Below are 13,308 nucleotides of genomic sequence, written 5' to 3'. Positions count from 1 at the left end.
ATTCCTGATAATGAACTTGATGTCTATAACCATCCAGGAGCCTTCATCCTGTGACTGATGGAAGCAGAGGCAAACACACAATTAATCACTGAACTGAACTCAAGGAACCCAGTGACAGAGAGAGAGGAGTGATGAGCAAATTGGCAAAGAATGGGCTGGCAAAACCAGCAGAGACAGCTGATCTGAACAGGGGAGAGCTCTTGGACCCCAGACTGACAGTGGGGAGGCCAGCATGGGACTGATCTGGACCCCCCCAAATGTGAGTGTCAGCGAGAAGGCCTGGGCAACCTATGGGGCCCTGAGCTGTCGATCAATGTCTATCCCTGATATACAAACAGTCTTCGTGTGCCTATAGCACAAAGAGGGATGCTCTCTCAGCCTGGACTCTTAGGGGAGTACCTGGACCCTACCCAGAGTAAAATGACAGACTCTGATATCCCCTATGTGGAAGGATTTGGCAATAGGGTGGGAGGGTGGGGGGGAAGGGGCGTGCGGGAGGAGGGGAGGGAGAGGGAACTGGGATTGACATGTAAAACAAGCTATTTAAAATTTAAAAAATGATTTAAAAAAGGGGGGGGTACAGGACTAAATAGAGAATTCTCAATACAGGAACCTAAAATGGCTGAAAGATACTTAAGAAATTGCTCAATATCCTTACTGATCAGGGAAATACAAATCAAAACAAGTCTGAGATACCATCTTACACAAATCAGAATGGCTAAAATCAAAAACACCAATGGCAGTCTATGCTGGAGAGGATGTGGAGAAAGAGGAACACTCCTCCATTGCTGGTGGGAGTGCAAACTTGTATGACCACTGTGGAAATCAGTATGGCAGTTTCTCAGGAAAATGGGAATCAGACTGTCTCAAGATCCAGAAATACCTCTCTTGGGCATATACCTAAAGAATGAACATTCATACAACAAGGACATATGTTCAACTATGTTCATAGCAGCTTTGTTTGTAATAGCCAGAACCTGGAAGCAGCCTAGTGCTCCTCAACTGACGAATGGATGGAGAAAATGTGGTATATTTCTGCAGTTCTGCAGTATTACTCAGCAGACAAAAAAAAAAACAATGAAATCTTGAAATTCATAGGCAAATGGATGGAACTGGAAGAAAACATCCTGAGTGAGGTAACCCAGTCACAAAAAGACAAGCAGGGTACATACTCACTCATATATGGATATTAGACATAGAGAAAAGAAGTCTCAGCCTACAATCCACACCACCAGAGAAACTAGAAAACAATGAGGACCCCCAACAGAAAAACACATGGTCCCCATAGAAGGGGAAAGGTACAAGAACCCCTGAGCAAATTGGGAGCATGGCAGGAGAAAGGAGGGAGGTAGGAAAAAAAGAAGGGTAGAAGAGGATTGGGGAGGAGAATAAGAGGGATCAGTAAGAATGAGACAAGGGAGGAATCGAGGAGAGCAAGAAAGGAGATGCCTTGATAGAGGGAGCTCGTACAAGTTTAAAGCAAGGTCTGGCACTAGGGTCATCACAGAGATGACCCCAACTAAGAATCCAGGCAGTAGTAGAGAGGCTGCCTTTGATGCCCTTCCCTTATAATGAATTGATACCTACCTTGGTTGCCATCTTATAGCCATCATCCAGGAGCTGATTGAAGAAGCAGCAGTCACCCACAGCTAAACACTGAGCCATACTCCTGGAATTCAGTTGTAGAGAGGGTGGAGGCATGAGCAAAGGAGCCAAGACCATCCTGCAGAAACACACAAAAATGGTTGACTTGACTATTGATGTCATAAAGACCCCAGTTGTAAATCTGGGGACCAGCCTTGGAACGAAATAATGTGGGTGCCAGCTAGGAGCCCTGAGCAGTCTATGGTAACTCTAACAGTGGAGTCAGTGTTTATCCCTAGTACATAAAAGGACTTCTGGAGTCCATTCCCTATGAAGGGATACTATTGGAGCCCAAATACATGAAAGAGGGCCTAGGCCCTCCCCCAAAAGATGTCCCAGATTTTGATGATCCCCATGGAATGCCTCACTATCCTTGGAGAGTGGGTGGGGGGAGGGTTGGCAGACTTGGTGAGGGGCATGGGAGGATGGGAGTGAGAGGGAACAGGGATTAATATGTAAAATTAGATTGTTTCCAGAATAAAAAAGACTAAAAAAAAAACCCTCATTTTAGCCTAATTATTTGATCTTTTGTCTTTATGTTTGGATGTTGTCAAATGCCAGCCATAATAGTTTTAGTGTTATTATAATTTAATTAATATGATTTTTATTTAGCTATAGTGGAATGAATTAGAAACCAATATGATTCATTGAAAGCCATTCTAGCTCAGAAACTGATAGAAGTGAAATGCAAGCTAGGTTTGGATACTGGAGACACATTTCTTCATCACCAATTTATTTTACTTACATTCTCAGGACTTTAGTTTCTTTCTTGTTGGATAAACATCACAATAATTAGCTAGCTGTAAAATATCTGTAAGTGTGTGAAAATGCATAATGTACTTCAAAGACTTTCATCTATCATTGTTTCTACAAAGACTTCCTCTGTTTCCATATTTTGTTGCTTGGAGTAAGTTTCAGAATTCATGGACAGCCATAGATGTCTTCCAAGTATCTAGGCTAAAAGAACACTGTGTGTTCGTATACATGTAAATTGAAATCGCTGAGCTTATAATAAGGCAGAGTATCTTATGAGAAAACTACACGGGTCAAGATAGTCCAGACCAGTGTTGGGCTCATAAATACTGGGTAGATAGTACTCTTAGAGAGTTCTTAAAACAACAGACAATGGGTAGGCAATGAACCAATTATACAGGAGTCTTTCAAGTTCACCAGAAGAAATAATGCTCTTATGGGGAAGAGATGGTAACCTGTGTTTATCTAAAATCACCCTGAGACATTTTATTCTAATTATTTGATATTCTTTGTGTAATTATTGCATCTCATCAATGATCTCCCAGTTTTCAATGTGTTTAGTGTTTGTAGGAGCATCTCACCTGGCCAGTGAATTTGTGTGAGTGGCTACACCACTTTGGGCATGGCTTCAGGTGTGTACATAACCAGAAAGTGGAGAAGCATGAGGTAGGTTCTCTCTCTTGGGTTGCAGATCAAGTAAGAAGGACAGAGAATGCTTCTTCTGGAGCAGAAATGCTGAAGTGGTTCTTTACTATTATCTGTGTAAGTTGTTCCACAATATAACACACATTTATCATTTATCAGTGGTCTAGTAAACTTATTACTACCCTGCATTCAATTGTTTGCAAAACTTCTGTCTTTATTATTGAATAAAAAATAGTTTCTTCGTGTCCTAATAAGATTCCAACTAATTAGTCACCAGAAGCATGTTGAAACTTTGCTCCCTACTCTAGTAATAATTTACGATTTTATGTTTACCTTCTGTCACCTAAGGAAGCAATGGTAACTTTAAATTTCTTATAGATGATTGTGTCAGTGTGGGGGGTGTGTAGTGCATAAAATTTTACTCATGAGCACACACAAGAGAATGTATATATGTATATGTGTGTGTATATGGATGTAGAGAGAGAGAACATTTTCCTGTTTCTAAACATTCACTCATCCAGTCTATCACCTGCTAGTTGCCTTTCTTTCCCCACAAAAAGTCATAGTAAATTATTCATCATGTTAGATTCACTTTAGCTACTATCCCTTAGCAACATCTTAACAATAATTGTTTATAAGACCAAAATTAATTTCCTCAGAAATAATCCCAATTTAAAAGCATGGTAATAGCAATCAATAGAGTTTATGTCTCAAACTGATCAATTTCATAAGAAATTGAACAATATTTACACACTTGGTGAAAGAGACAAGATCTAGCACCAGAAACTAAGTCTTTTGGTTATTTATTTTTGAAATATGAGCATTTCTTCTTAAAAGAACAGAAAATTTTAATAAGAGATAGACTATTTTAGCAGTATTTCATAGTAACTTGAGAAAATTAACTCACTGATTAATCATTAAGCTCAGGTAAGGGCAAAATTGTAAGCTAGACACAGAATTCATTGTGGTCAGTGCATTCTGAGGGGGAGGAGATCCATGATTTATGTATTTGGTCACAACAGTGCATCCTTCATGTACTATTTCAAGAGTTTTTTATTAGTGACTCAAACTCCAACTGTTAAGTCACATATCTCTGTATAGGGAAAAACTTTTATCCTATTCCTAATTACATTTATTGATCTTATGTGTATTTTTATTGATTTATTTTTTATATTCCAACCCCAGTTTCCCTTCCCTCCTCTCCTCCCACTTCAATCACTGGCCCCTATCCCACCTCCCATCTGCTCCTGGGAGAGGGTAAGGCCTCCCCTAGGTAGTCTACTAAGTCCCATAATCTCCTTGAGGCAGGACCAAGGCACCTCTCCCCTACCACCCCTGTGTCTAGGTTGAGCAAGGTATTTCTCCATATAAAATAGGCTCTACTAAGTCAGTTTGTGCATTAGAGTTAGATTTTGGGCCCACAGCTAGTGGCCTCATATATTGTCACCCATAATAAGGGAGTCTAGTTCAGTCTTATGCAGGTTCCCACTTGTCATACCAGAGCCAGTGACCACTTACTAACTTGAGTCAGCTGATTCTATGGTTTCCCCATCATTGTCTTGACTATTTTGTTAATATTGCTTCACCCTCACTTTGGTTGTACTCAAGGAACTTGGCCCAATTATTAGTTGTGAATTTCTGCATCTGCTTCCATTTCTGGAAGAAGGTTACTTATGGTTAAGATCAAAAGCACGAATGACAGCTTATGCTGGAAAGGATGTGGAGAACGGTGAACATTCCTCCGTTGCTGGTGGGAGTACAAACTTGTATAGCCACTGTGGAAATAAGTATTGTGATTTCTCAGAAAATGAGAGATCAACCTACCTCAAGACCCTGAAATACCACTTTTTGTTCATACACCCAAAGGAGGCACATTTACACCACAAGGACATCTGCTCAACTATGTTCATAGCAATATTATTCGTAATAGCCAGATATTGGAAACAACCTAGATGCCCCTCAAGAATGGAAAAAGAAAAGGTGGTAGATTTACACATTTGAGTACTGCTCAACAGTAAGAAACAATGGCATCCTAAAATTTTTCAGGCAAATGGATAGAACTAGAAAAAAATAGCCTGAGTAAGGTTACCCAGAATCAGAAAGCCAAATATAGCATGTATTCACTCATAAATGGATACCAGACATAATGCAAAAGATACCCAGCCTAGAATCCAAAACCCCAGAGAAGCATTTATTAATTTTACAATACAGACACTTACACAGCAATGTTATGAATGGAAGAAAAATGCATCATGTTCCTGGTGATAGCTTCAGATTCTTCATGACCAACTAGCTTTAAAAGCAATCAAAAATAATAGTTGAGAGGCCTATTGAGTTCTTTAATCTTTTCTTTATTCTTTTCTCATACAATACATCCCAACTGCAGCCTTCCCTCCTGCCTCAATCTCCTTTCAGAAAACAGCAGGCCTCCCAGAGAGATCAACCATCAGTCAACCACAACATAACAAGATGCAATAAGAGTAGGCATAAAACCTTATATCAGATCTAGATGAGGCACACCAGTAGAAATAAATGGGTTCTTTGGCAGACAAAGGGATCAGAGACACCCCACTCCCACTATTAGGAGTCCCACAAAATCCTTAAGCTAAACAAACACCAGGGGTCTATGACCCATGAATGGTACATAAATTTGGATTTAGGCTCTGAGCCCCTATGACCCCTGCTGAGTTGATTCTGCGAGCATTTTCTCCTAGTATCCTCAGTCCTTCTGGCTCCTACAATCCTTTCCCCCTCCTCTTCCATGGTGTTTTCTGAGTTCTACCTAATATTTCGCTGTCGTACTCTATACATCTACCATTAAGGAATTCTCTCTTAATATTACTGGGTTAGGCACCAATCTGTGAGTATAAAAGAATATCCTTAGGAGCCATTTCTTTGACTTTTTTCCAATCATAGTTTGTTCTACCATATGTATTTGAGCTACCAAGTTTCCATGTCCTGGCCATCCAGTCAGTGTCAGGCATGAGATCACTCTTTTAATGTGTGCCTAAAGTTAGAACATTCATTGCTTGGACACTCCCACTGGCTCTGAGCCACAATTGCCTCAGCTGACTGTGCAAGCAGGACAGGTTGTGGATAGAAGTTTTGTGGTTTGGTTCATATCCCACTCCACACTGAGAGCCTAGCCTGGTTACAGAAGAATGCCAGTTCAGGCTCTATATCATTCATGACTAGGCATTCTTGCTAGGGTCAAACTCATAGGTATCAGGCAATTTCAACTACACTAGGCTTCCATATTGCCTCCTAAATACCCACCTATTCCAGTCATCTCTCAGATCTAAACAATGACGTTGTGAAAGATATAAGATTAGTATTACCAGATAGAGGGTTTACAAGTATAGAGATGCCTTAGAGGAAAAGATCCTTGCCATAAAGCCTCCCAACCTCAGTTTAATCCCCAGGACTCACATAGCAGAAAGGAAAAACTGACTCCCCCAAAAAGATACTCGTTCCTAGTTCTAAATATATACACATATGTGTATAAATATATACTTAGTTAAACCTCTCAAGCCTCAACAACTTCATCTTTATAATTCAAACATTCAGTTGCATATTATATAAGATCTCTCAAAGCTAATAGCTGCATTTCTGTGATTTTCAACAGATACCACATGCACACACACACACACACACACACACACACACACACACACACACGCACTATTCAAGTATATTAACTCTATTCACCTTACCGAAGAATTTTGTGGCACTGCCACCTGGTGGCATGTGTCTTGCATCAATTTTGCTTTTAGTCAAGAAATTGGAAGGAGTACAATTCCATAAACTTCTAAAATGTTTCAAGTATTAAACACATGAAATTAAAATAAACAGATTTTGGAAGCAAACAGGACCAAAGTAGCCAAAACCAAACTTTAAGACAAAGAATACCATAGGTGATGTCACCATACCCAATTGCAAGTTATACTATAGAGTGATTGCACAAAAGACAGCATGATGCTGGCACAGGAACAGACAAATATATCAAAGGTTAGAATATCTGCTCCAGATATAATTCCATAAAAGTATAGCTACCTAGTTTTCAGCAAAATGCCAATATATATATATATATATATATATATATATATATATATATATATATATATATTGGGGAAAATAGCAGCTGCAATGTATGATACTGGGAAACCTCGATATCAACATGCAGAAAAATAAATCTTGGTCTTTATCTCTCCACTTACAAAAAACTCAACTCCAAACAGGTCAAGGACTTCAACTTCATAATAATCCACCATAGCACAAAATATAAAAGACCCACAGACTGAAATTTGGGTTCAAGCTTCAAGCTGAGGATAAGAAAAGCAAAGCAGCTGGTCACTAGCTCTAACTCAGCCTCAGATTGAAATTCGATCCTGGCTCCACCAAAACTCAGATAGTAATCACAGCTCAGTGTGGGTACAGAATACTGAAATTTCTGTGTCTTCCTATCCCCAATGTGTCTGGAGAATAGATTCCTCATACTGAATCCTGAAGACCCTGTCCCTATTTTTTATAAGACTCTAGTGCTGGGATTAAAGGTATGTAATTCCAGGTGCTGAGATTATCTTTGTGTGAGATGTGTCTCTTTAGGACTACATCAGTCTTGTGTGTATCTGGGTGGCCTTTGACTCACAGAGATCAACCTACCTCTTAATCCTAAATCCTAGATTAAAGGTGTGTCCCACCACCACTGAGTTTCTGGCTGCTGGAATTAAAGTTGTGCATCACCACTGCTTGATTTCTATAGATTGAGGCTTACTTTGCTTTCTGAATCCTCAGGCAAGCTATCATAAATCATAAATAATATATCACCATAATTTCCCTTTTTAATACAAAGGGAAGGTTACAACTAACATAAGAAAAACTGCATAAAATAAGTACAGTAAATATAGACAATATATATAAGCAATAAGTTCATGAACAATGTCCAGTCCATTTGTATTTAACAAATTCAGAGAAAATACTCCATTATCTATCCTATCTTGGTGAGTTCAAAGTCTTGTAACTTTCATTATCAAAATGTCTTTCTCTCAGCCTTTTACACTTTACACCACTTTAGTGGGTTTCTTTTTTGAGTCTGGCAAAAAATAAAAACTATAACTAAATTATGTAGTCTTCATCTCCCTCATAGACCTATTCTAACTGTTCTAACCACTTTTTTCTCCCCTTTTACTGGATAAATGTCACTATGTAGCTCCTTGTTTGTCTAATTTTACTACAACAACCACACCAGTATGCCAGGAAGCTTCCTTTCACCCTACTGCATCCTCATCACCTGGAAAGAGATGCCTTTCCTCTGTGATTAGGAACATTTCTCAATGGCAAGGCTCTCAGTCTACTTGGGTATGCCCCAGATTGCAGTTCCTGACACCATTACACTTATCTACTCTATTTGCTCATTTCCCCTCTCAGCTCCTTCCTGGAACTTAAACTGCCCTTCACCTCAACTCCTGCCAGTCAAGGCTCTGGCCTGACTGTGGACATTCGGGACACTGGAAAGCTCATTGCTCCACTTTGACTATATAGGTTAGGCTTGTCCCCCAAGCTCCTATTTCATAGGAAAGTCTGTTGGATCTTCTGGGACTGTCAGCTAAAGACTGATGCTGTGCTGGGACTTCTATCCCCAATGAGCACAGAGGAACTTGTGGTAGCAGCCAATAAGTTCCTGTCATTTTAATAGATTTGGAAGCTGCTTGTTCTACTCTTTTGCTTATTCTGGTATTGCTTACTCTGATGGTATTTGATAACTAGGCCAGTGATAGCTTTGTCAGTTTAACAACAGCAACCAAGGATTAAGCTGCTTCCTCAGTTTCTTTGTGTGTAAATTTAGGATACTGGCCTCAACTTTGTAGTGCCTGTGCTAGGTCTAGACACAGTTACTCTGTTGTGCTTGTCATTTCTGCTTAGCAGCCTACCTTGACAGGGTCTGTCAAAAGGTGCCCATTTTACCTTTTTGTAAATCCTTTCAATGACTTTAGGTTATCTCAGGCCTTATCACAGAGTCAAGGAAATGATGACATAAACCCACATAAAAATTTCTCTTAATAAGACAACACCATCTCAAGCATTCAAAAACAATAGATGCTGTGGTAGTTTGAATAAAATTGTCCCCATAGTCTCATTTATATTTTTAATGATTGGTCATCATGGAGTGATACTATTAAAGAGAGATTGGAATGTGTGGTCTTGTTAGAGTAGGTGCAGTATTATTGGACCTAGTGTATCACTGGAAGTAGGCTTTAAGATTTCAAAACTACTATTCAAAGCCTGGAGTCTCTCTCTTCCTGCTACCTGATCCAGATGTAAAACTTTCAGCTATTTCTCCAGCACATAAATGTTTCCCCACATGATGCCACACTCCCCAAAATGATGGCAATGAACTACATTTCTGAAACTATAAGAAAGCCCTAAGTAAATGATTCCCTTATAAGACTTGCAAGGTCATCGTGTCTCTTCAAAGACATAGAATACTGACTAAGACAGAAATTGGTATTAGGAATGGGTAATTTCTGTGATAAGCCTTACCATGCTTTCATTCTGAGAAATAAGGAAGACTGTGGTACTTTGGGCCAGAAAAGCAATAGGACACTTTAAACTGACCTTAATGGACTATGCTAGTAGGTGCATGGAAGATAAAGGGAGTGGAGGCAATGTGGAATAAGGGAGCCCAGCTCAAGAGGTTTCACAAAGAATTGTAGAAAAACATAGATAAGTAGTTATGGGTTAACAGTTAGGTGAGAACTAGTTAGTTCAAAGCCCTAGCCATTGACCAACAGTTTAATAATTAATGTCTCTGTGTACTTATTTGGGGTTGAAGGGCAAAGGGAGTGGGCTAGATAGAAACTTTCATCTTCAAAGAATAATATTAGTAAGTGTCCTAGAGATCGTTCTGTGATATTTTGGCAAATAATGTGCTTTCCGGTCTTGTCTAAAAAAAAGGCTTATGGCTAAATTGAGTTAGGACCAATGGCATTGGCAGAGCAAATTTCAAGACAACATAGTTATTAGTGGTCATTCTTATGTGAATCTATAATGAAAAAAGGAGCAAGAAAAACACAAAATTTACAGTTTGAGAAAAGAGTACCAGGAAGTATAATAGAACTAAGTCATGTGCTCAAGGAGATAACCTTGATGCTCAATGGGAAAAGGGAAGTGGTAACCACAGGGAAAGGCCTTACCCTCCTAAGCTTTCTACTTGGGAAAAGAAATTTTTAAAAAATATATTATAAAGTAAAAAGTAGCATCAAAAACAGTAAGCTGATATAGATGTAACTGCACGAGAAGGCCATGTTCTAGCCCTAGCAAACAGTAGAACACAGCATCTTTGGCGGCATGGTTCTGGCTTTGGGGCCAAGCATAAAAGAAAGTGTTTGTAAAATATTCATCCATGGATAGGGAAAGCTGCTAAGGTCAGGTGTGGGTGGGCCTGGGAAGTCTATACCCAGAGACACTAAGAAGCCATTATGTGAAGCTGTAAAGATGAAAATCGTAGGTTGTACTAACAATTATAAGGAGCTGAAGATATCAGAGTTGTGGGATACCTCCTGAAGAAAGTTGCAGACTTAGGGAGGAACCATCCTAAGAGAGAGACATGTGTTGCAGTGAACAAAGATGAATATGGGGACTTCAAAATTGGACTGAATAAATTTTTCTATGGTAACTAAGTAGTGGATTATGGTAGACTAAGAATGGGCACCATAGGCTTATATATTTGAATTCTTGGTCATCATCAAGAGTGACACTACTTGAGAGTTATTTGGAGGTATGGAATAGTTAGAACAGGTGTGGCTTTGTTGGAGGAAGTATGTCTCTGGGAGTGGGCTTTGAGGTTTCAAATAGTTTATTCCATGCTGAGAGTTTTTCTCTTACTGTTGCCTGAGGGTCAAGATGTAGATTTCTAAGCTACTACTTCAGCCCCTGTCTGCTTGCATTCTCCCATGCTCCCCACCATGATAACAATGAAATAAACCTCTGAAACTCTGAGCAAACCCTAACTAAGTGCTTTTCTTTATGAGAATTGAATGACTGCAGAATCTCTTCACAGCAATAGAACACAGACTAAGACATATGCCTTGCTTAAGTGGGCTCAGACATGACTTGAACTTTGTGCCAAACCCTTATATCCCCATAATCATGATTTTAACGGGGCTGCAAAATGCAATTCATAGAGGGTTCCACAGATATTTCAAAGATAAGGGTAACAGTAAAGACAACATGAGGAACATAAGAGTGAGATGGATCCTTCCAGCTTTCTTCTTAAAAAGTAATACATGGCTTTCCAAATTGGGTATGTACAGCCTTTAGTCCCAGAACAACTATCATTGTACATCAATGCATTTGTAGATGATAATGTCATGATTCAGTGTCAAATTTTCACACACTTGTGGTAAATTAAGTTTGGAGACTAATAAAGACCCCCATGGATTTTAAGTTTCAGAATACAGAATATCTATTAATGAATGTTGCCAGTAACAGAAATATGTTGAAAGAGAGATAAGGGGAGAGGGGGGAGGGAGACCATATGGGCTACAAAGGCCATAAAAGCATGAATGTTCAAGATCTTTGGAGTTATGATCACATATTAGCATACTAGGCATGGAACTACAGTGTTTAATATTTCATTAGTGTATTTCAGACTTACTTAGCTTCATCTCTTTTTTCAGTTTTCTTTCCTCTATTTCTGAATTAAAATGTTTTATGTACCATTTTTTACATGAAAGTATCTTGGTTTTGGTGTTATCATTATTTTAAAGGTAAACATTAGGTTTAAATCTCATGGAACACTATACTTAAACTTTTGGTCAATGCTAGCTCCCTTATTAAGACTAGGGAAGACTCTGGGTGATGGACTTAATACATTTTCTACCTTATAAAAGACTTGCCTTTGGGACCTAAGGTGGAATATATAATTTAAGGTGATGTGTTTGTTTAGTAAGTAGTGAACTAGTGATGAGTAATCTTGATTCTAAAGTTGCTTAAATTAAGAAACACATAGAAGATTAGTAAGAGAGTTTGTCCAGAGAGAATTAACTAAGGAGACAAGAGTCACCCAGAATGTGGTGGCACCATCTAACAGACTGGAAATAAGGATGTAATGGAGATGAGAAAAACTGTTAGCATAGCGTTCTCTCCCTCTCTCTGCATCTTTCCCTCCTGCCTCCTGCTTTTCTCCTGCTGGCCCACACTTTGAGCTGCTCTGCTTTTATATCTCCTTGGTTCTCCATTTCCTTTTGGAAAAGTAAGTATGTAATTTGGTTTTTATATTATCAGAACCAAAGTTGAGAGAATTTAAAGAGACATTGCATGTACTAGAGACTAAATTTTTAAAGTATTGGTATATTTTTTTAAATGTTTGATATTCTAATATAGACATTAAAATAAGTCTGGGTGATAAACAAAAGGGAATGGTTTGTTTTAATAGTGATATATTAGCATGTTGAATTGACAAGGTGTCAATCAGGTGATAAACTATTTGTGAGTTTTTAAAGCTTGCCTGAGGATTCAGAAAGCAAAGGCAGCCACAATCTACAGAAGCCAGGCACACACCTTTAATCCAGCAGTCAGGAACTAGGAGGTGGTGGTACACACGTATAATCCTAGGACTCAGGGTAGATGGATCTCTGAGTCCAAGCCCATCAAGATTGAATCAGTCTAAAAGAGAATTATCACTCACACATTTAAGCCCATGACTCATGAGAAGTAAGGTATTCAGTCTCCAGCTACACTGAGGAGAGTTTAAAGTCAGCCAGTGGTAGAGGTAAGAAACTAGTCATCAGCTGCTTTGCTTTTCTGATATTCAACCTGAAGTTTGAACACCAATATCAGTCTCTGGGTCATTTATTAAATTGTGTTACAGTCAGTTGTTCCGCATAGTTTTTTGTCCACCTGACACAAGATAGAATAATTTAGAAACAGGAAACCTCTACTAAATAAAATTCTACATAATATTGGTCTGTAGTCAAGTCTGTGAGGGTATTTTCTTGATTAACAATTGATGTGAGAGTACCCAGCCTATCCAGGGAAATCTCATTCCTAGGCATGTGTTCTTGAATACATGAGAAAGCAAGATGAGCAAACCATAAAAAATAAAGCAGTTAGCAGCATTGATCCATGACTACTGCTTTACTCCCTACCTCCAGGTTTCTGGCTTGACTTCTCTAAGTGATGGACTATAAGCTCTAAAACAAATAAACATTCTCTCTCCAAGTTGGATTTGGTCAGTATTTTAACACAGAAATATATAGTAAAGTA

The 13,308-nt window shown here is 38.9% G+C and overlaps 1 pseudogene; it reads left to right on the top strand.

Annotated features, from left to right (window-relative positions):
• The window catches only part of LOC101842672, an 85,040-nt pseudogene that overhangs the window by 26,871 nt on the left and 44,861 nt on the right, over positions 1–13,308 (top strand).

The sequence above is a fragment of the Mesocricetus auratus genome, unplaced genomic scaffold, assembly GCF_017639785.1.
Source record: "Mesocricetus auratus isolate SY011 unplaced genomic scaffold, BCM_Maur_2.0 Super-Scaffold_6730, whole genome shotgun sequence".
Taxonomy (NCBI): Eukaryota; Metazoa; Chordata; class Mammalia; order Rodentia; family Cricetidae; genus Mesocricetus; species Mesocricetus auratus.
Note: the sequence above shows the minus strand (reverse complement) of the source record. Positions and strands in the feature narration are given on the sequence as shown.